Consider the following 6,465-nt stretch of genomic DNA (forward strand, 5'->3'; position numbering starts at 1 on the left):
GTGCTCCACATCACTTGGCATCTGGGAAATACAAATCAAAACCACAAAGAGATGCCACCTCACACCAGTCAGAATGGCTAAAATTAACAAGTCAGGAAATGACAGATGCTGGCGAGGATGAGGAGAGAGGGGAACCCTCCTACACTGCTGGTGGGAATGCAAGCTGGTGAAGCCACTCTGGAAAACAGTGTGGAGGTTCCTCAAAAAACTGAAAATAGAGCTACCTTACAACCCAGCAATTGCACTACTGGGTATTTACCCTAAAGATAAAAACATAGTGATCCGAAGGGGCACATGCACCCAAATGTTTATAGCAACAATGTCCACATTAGCCAAACTATGGAAAGAACCTAGATGTCCATCAGCAGATGAATTGATAAAGAAGAGGTGGTATATATATACAATGGAATACTATGCAGCCATCAAAAGAAATGAAATCTTGCCATTTGTGATGACGTGGATAGAACTAGAGGGTATTATGCTTAGCGAAATAAGTCAATCAGAGAAAGACAACTATCATATGATCTCCCTAGTATGAGGAAGTGGAGATGCTACATGGAGGGTTTGGGGGGTAGGAAAAGAATAAATGAAACAAGATGGGATCGGGAGGGAGACAAACCATAGGAGATTCTTAATGTCACAAAACAAACTGAGGGTGGCCGGGGGGAGGTGGGTAGGGAGAGGGTGGTGGGGTTATGGACATTGGGGAGGTTATGTGCTATGGTGAATGCTGTGAAGTGTGTAAACCTGGCAATTCACAGTCCTGTACCCCTGGGGCTAATAATACATTATATGTTTATTAAAAAAATTTAAAAAGTAAAAATATATATATAAAAAAAATCCACCTAATTAAGAAGACATCATTGGGTAAATCCTCGGAACAGTTTTTCTTTAACAGTAAGATCTGAATAACATGATTACATAGGAATAATACAAATCTGCACATCTGATAGGTTACACAGAGCTAAATGCACACAAATACACACTCACATAAATAAGTACATGTAAAACCGGTAAAATCTGAATAAAGCTAGAAGATTGTATCAATGTCAATTTCTTGGTCATACTATTATACTATAGGTACATAGTATGTTACCACTGGGGGAAAACTGAGTGGAGGGTACATTGAATCTATATATTATATTTCTTTCAAATGCATACGGACCTATAATTATCTCAGAACAAAAAATTATAAATAAATTAAAAAGGAAATTCAGTCTTAATTATGTGTAATTAAAATATTCTAATGTAAATGTGTTTCTAGAAATATATACCTATATTCCCTTATGGGGAACATATCTAAGCACAAAGGCTAATTTTGTTTCTAGGTTTTTAGGTTTAAATCTCTTTTTTCCCCTACTTGGTTCAATATCAGTACACTTTACATGATAAATTAAATACTCTAGAGATCTGTCAAACGGCCTCATTGTTTTTTCTCTCCTTCAAATATCCAGTGCTGCAACATTCTGAACCCCCAAATTTTCCTTCCCTTTCCACAGAAAAGAAAAACCTATTATTGCTTAACTTCTTTTAGTAAGTAATATATACCTCATGCAAACTCTAGAAAACTACCTTGGATAATTCTGATTTGATAATTCTCTGTTAATGGGTTCTTCTTAAAAAAAGAAGCCAGAAAGTCCAAGCTTACTCTGCTATCTCATGTTTAAATTCACTGTCTCTTCCCAAATAGCTGAACTATTTGTCTTCTCTCAAACACAGTATTTAAAAAATAAAAGAGATGGGCTGAGGATTTTCCTTATTGGAGACACACATTTTCTTTGAATTATTATTTTGAAACTTTGTAAAGCCTTTCCTTTTACCTAATACTTCACTGACCAATTTTCCTCAATCTTGTTACATGCTTAAGTATGCTATCCCTGTTCTTTTCTCTTTTCTACTGCGAATTTAAGTGGAAAAGGACCCATACAATATACAACTGAATCTCTGTAACATACGCACTAAGCCTTTACAACGTTTTCTTAGCCTGGGCTAGGTCATCTAACTCTTGTTTTCATGACTCTTTATAAGGGCTAATAATCATCTTATTTCTGATACTGGCCTGTACTGCAGTTTGCTAATGTATCCTGTCCACAGTCTTAAGTGATTCTTCATAGTTATTGTCACATCAGATAACTCGACATTTCACACTTATACAAAAGGAGGAGGTGGCAATAAGATTAGTACATCTAAAAATGATATTTTCTCAATAACCTCTCTATTCAAAAGAATTTTGGCAATGGTGCAGTCCCGAACACCATAGATTAGTATCATGGAGCCTTTATCTACTTTTGGCCAAAATGGTAAACTGAGATATAACACAAATACCCTGACAACTGGAAACTGGCTTAGAAAAGAATACCAGCCTATGGTGTCCCCGCTGAATTTAAATAATTTGTTAATATTTAATTTATTTGTTTGAGAGAGAGAGAGAACTTGAGTGGGGGCAGGAAGAAAAGGACAAGCAGACTCCTCCAGGGATCCTGACATGGGGCTTGATCCCAGGGCCCTGATATCATGACCTGAGCTGAAGGTAGATGCTTAACCAACTGAGCCACCCAGGTTCCCCTGAATTTAAATAATTTAACAGAATATCAACATCTGATGACATTACTCCATAACCATAATAGAACTAAACAAAATATAAGGACATACAATAACAAAAATTACTATATATCCCTCTCTCCTGACCAAACTATGACAATTCTAGCTCTACTTTTCCATTCTACCTCCTAGATTAAAAACTATTAAAATATGCAATTACTAATTTGCCATAATTCCATGACAAATATTAATCCAGAACAGAACCCCCTTTTCTTTTCCTTCTCAAAAATCATCTAGGATAAGCCAAAACACTGTAAAAAGCCCATGCTATCCTTTACTGAAACAACCTACAATACCACATTTGTTCCATCACCCTTGCCAGAGCAAGTTAATAAATAAAGTTTGACTTTAAGTATGTTCCTGGTGATCTTTAGACATTATGGTTTATCAAGCTCACACACAAGAAGGCAGCTTAATAAGAAAGACTATGACTATTCCAAATATTGGTTAGGCTGTAGGTTAAATGGGAATTAGAGTTTGTTGATGTGAATGTAAATTGGCACAACCACTTTAGAAAATTCTTCAACTATATCTACATAAGCTAAATATATAACTGCCCCATGTCCCAAGAGTTCCATCCTAGATTTATATCCCAGGGATACGGAAACACATATTCACTAAAAGATGAGCATGGAATGTTCATGGATGTTTTAATCATAATAGCACCAAACTGAAAGCAAGCCAAATATATATTTAAAAAAAAAGAGTAAATCACTTATTTAAAATACTACACAGCAATGTGAATGAATGAATTACAATTATACTTAATATGAATTAATCTCAAAAACAGAATATTGAGCAAAGAATCCAGACATTAAAATGCATGCAGAATGAATCCCTTTATTTAAAAAGTTCATAAAGAGGGGCACCTGGATGACTCAGTCATTAAGCATCTGTCTTCGGCTGAGGTCATGATCCCAGTGTCCTGAGATCAAGCTCTGCACTGGGCTCCCTGCTCAACAGAGAGCCTGCTTCTCCCTCTCTCACTCCCCCTGCTCATGTTCCCTCTCTTGTTGTGTCTCTCTCTGTCAAATAAATAAATAAAATCTTTAAAAAGAAAATAAAGTACAAAAAGAGGTTCTAATGCATCTAGAAGTTAGAATATTGGTTACACCTGAGAGTATTAGTTACTTGTAGCACAAAGGAGATTTAGAGAGATGTGGTAATCCTCTGCTTCCTGATCTGACTTACATGAGTATATAAATTTATGGAAATTCATAAATGTGTATATACAAGATATGTCCACTTTTCCCTTTGTTACAATTCTTGTTTTGTTTTGTTTTGTTTTGGGGATTGGCAGAACCATCTGAGGTTTTATTTGGGAAAAGACACTTGAATTGGCTTTTAGTTGGGGCCATGGGCAAGAGTGGGTGCCCAAGGGAGTAGAGTACCCCTAAACGTAGGCTGAGGACTGAGGCTGAGCCTCAGGTGTGTCTCCTGTTCCAGGCACTCCCCTGCATAGCATCTTCCTCCAAAGGCTTTATGGTAGCCATAGGAGTGGGGAGGTTGGGAGGGTCCACAGTGCTTATTCACTTGGACAGGAGGACATCAGATGACTCAAACACTAGCTTCCCACCACAGGTCTCAATCTTCTTCACAACCATGACCTTGGAGGAGCTGACATGGCTGAAGGAACAGGAGCCCCCAGAAGAGATGAACCTGGACTGGAAGCTCAGGTTATAGTTGAGACCAGGATTTGTGAGGCCCCTATAGACCAAGCTCAGCCCACCTGAGTAGCTGCTGGTAATTTTAGTATAGATACTCATGTTCTGCATCCCAGCCTCCAGCCAGCTCTTCTCACCCTCCAGTAGCTTGCAGTATGTGGTGATCTCAGTGTCCACAGCCAGCTTGATGTTCATGAGCTCCTGTTACCTGTGCAGCTGCCAAGCCATGTCCTCCTTGGCTTACTGCAGAGCAGCCTCAGCCAGCTTGGCATTGGCATCCTTTAAGTCCAGCTCATTATGCTGCTCAGTATCACTGTGGTGGCCTCCAGGGAAGCCCTCTGGTCTTTGAGGCCCTTGATCTCTACCTGGAGTCAGGTGATGTTCTGGTTCATCCAGGAGATCTCCATCTTCCTGTAACAGAGGTCATCCCCATGCTTCCCAGTCAATGTCTGCAGCTCTTCATACTTGATCTGGTACGTGGTCTTGGTCTCACCCCAGCCATAGTTGGCAGTGTCTTTGTACTGGGCTTTGACCTCAGCAATGATGCTGTCTAGGGAGTGGATGTTGTCCACAGACAGGACCATGGAAGTGTCCAAGATTTTGGACTACGGCTCATGGATTTCCTTTTTATACAGCTGCCTTAAGAAGACAATCTCATTGGTCAGCCCATCCAGGTGGGACTTCAGCTCTACCTTGCTCATGTAAGTTTTGTCCACATTCTTCCTGATGAGGGCAAATTCATTCTTCATGTCTGCATGCACTTTGATTGCACCCCTCATATTTATTCTGGAAGTCCTCCACCAGCCCCTGTGTGCTGCCAAGTCTACCTCCAGCTTCAGCTTCTCCTGGCCCAGTGTGTCCAGCTGCTGCCAAAGATTGTTGATGTAGCTCTTGAACATGTCCATGTTGCTCCAGACTATTTTCTGCTGCTATAGATGGCTCCACTTGGTCTCTAGAATTTTGTTCTGCTGCTCCAGGTACTGCACCTTTTTGATGAAGGAAGCAAATTTGTTGAGCATCTTGATCTGCTCCTTCTCCTGGGTACACACAGTCTGGATGTTGGGGTCCACCTCCAGCTTAAGGGTGTTCAGCAGGCTCTAGTTCACTGAGATAGCTGTGATGTCCTGCATGTCCCTGGCCCCACAGTAGGCCCTGACCATACTCATGCTGGTGCCCAGGCCATCCCCAAGAGCTGCTACTGTTGCCCATCTGGGAGAAGGCAGAGGAGCTTATTCCAGTGCCAGGTGTATTCATGTACAAGTAGCTGCTAAAGGCCCAGGGGCTGGAGGTGGACACCTTGTAGGACTTCTGGGTCACCCTGATGGACATGGTAGTGACTGGAGTGGAAAAGAGCAGGCTAAACCTGACAGGTTCCAGAAGGAGCTGAGAAGCTGCTTTTGGGTAGGCTAAAATTTTTGAATTTACAGGTTTTCATAAAAATGTAAAAAGCCACACCAAAACTGAACTCTCGTTCTTGCATAGTAAATATTCTATTTTTTTTTTTAAAAAACTACATTAAGAATAGTTACTGTATCATTCAGAGTCCTGCCATGAAACAGATGGCACATCAAGAGGTTAGTTGAGGGGCGCCTGGGTGGCTCAGTTGGTTAAGCGGCTGCCTTCGGCTCAGGTCATGATCCCAGCGTCCTGGGATCGAGTCCCACATCGGGCTCCTTGCTCAGCAGGGAGCCTGCTTCTCCCTCTGCCTCTGCCTGCCACTCTGCCTGCCACTCTGTCTGCCTGTGCTCGCTCTATCGCTCCTCGCTCTCTCTCTCTCTCTGACAAATAAATAAATAAAATCTTAAAAAAAAAAAAAGGTTAGTTGAAATAAGTTAAGGAAGAAACATTTTTTGGAGGTATAAGCAGAGTTCAGTATGCCAGTATGCCATGATGACGCACTCAGGAGCTAGCAAGAGTAGGAAGCTCTTAAGCCTCATCGTGGAGGCGGAAGGAGTCACCAAACAGTAGCAAAGACTATTTGCAGATAATGAGCACCTCAAAGGGAGCAGTCACTGCCAAAACCTTATTCTGGCAGAGGAAGGGAAGAGGAAATAATTAACTTTGATCTTTCTTTTTCTTCCCTCAATCAGCTCTCATGTTGCTCATACAACCAGAGCCAGGGGGACAGGGATTTCAGTAAGTGCAATTTAAAGAAAGTAGTTTCCCAGAGCATAGAGCAGAACAGAAAAGGGCAGAGAAA

The 6,465-nt window shown here is 41.0% G+C and overlaps 1 pseudogene across 1 annotated transcript; it reads right to left on the reverse strand.

Annotated features, from left to right (window-relative positions):
• Positions 1-4,130: 4,130 nt before the first annotated feature.
• LOC308340256 (keratin, type II cytoskeletal 8-like) lies at positions 4,131-5,594 on the reverse strand (annotated as a pseudogene). The gene has a single exon. The product of its transcript is annotated as a keratin, type II cytoskeletal 8-like (transcript).
• Positions 5,595-6,465: the final 871 nt, after the last annotated feature.

This window comes from Martes martes (genome assembly GCF_963455335.1).
Source record: "Martes martes genome assembly, chromosome: 3".
NCBI lineage: Eukaryota > Metazoa > Chordata > Mammalia > Carnivora > Mustelidae > Martes > Martes martes.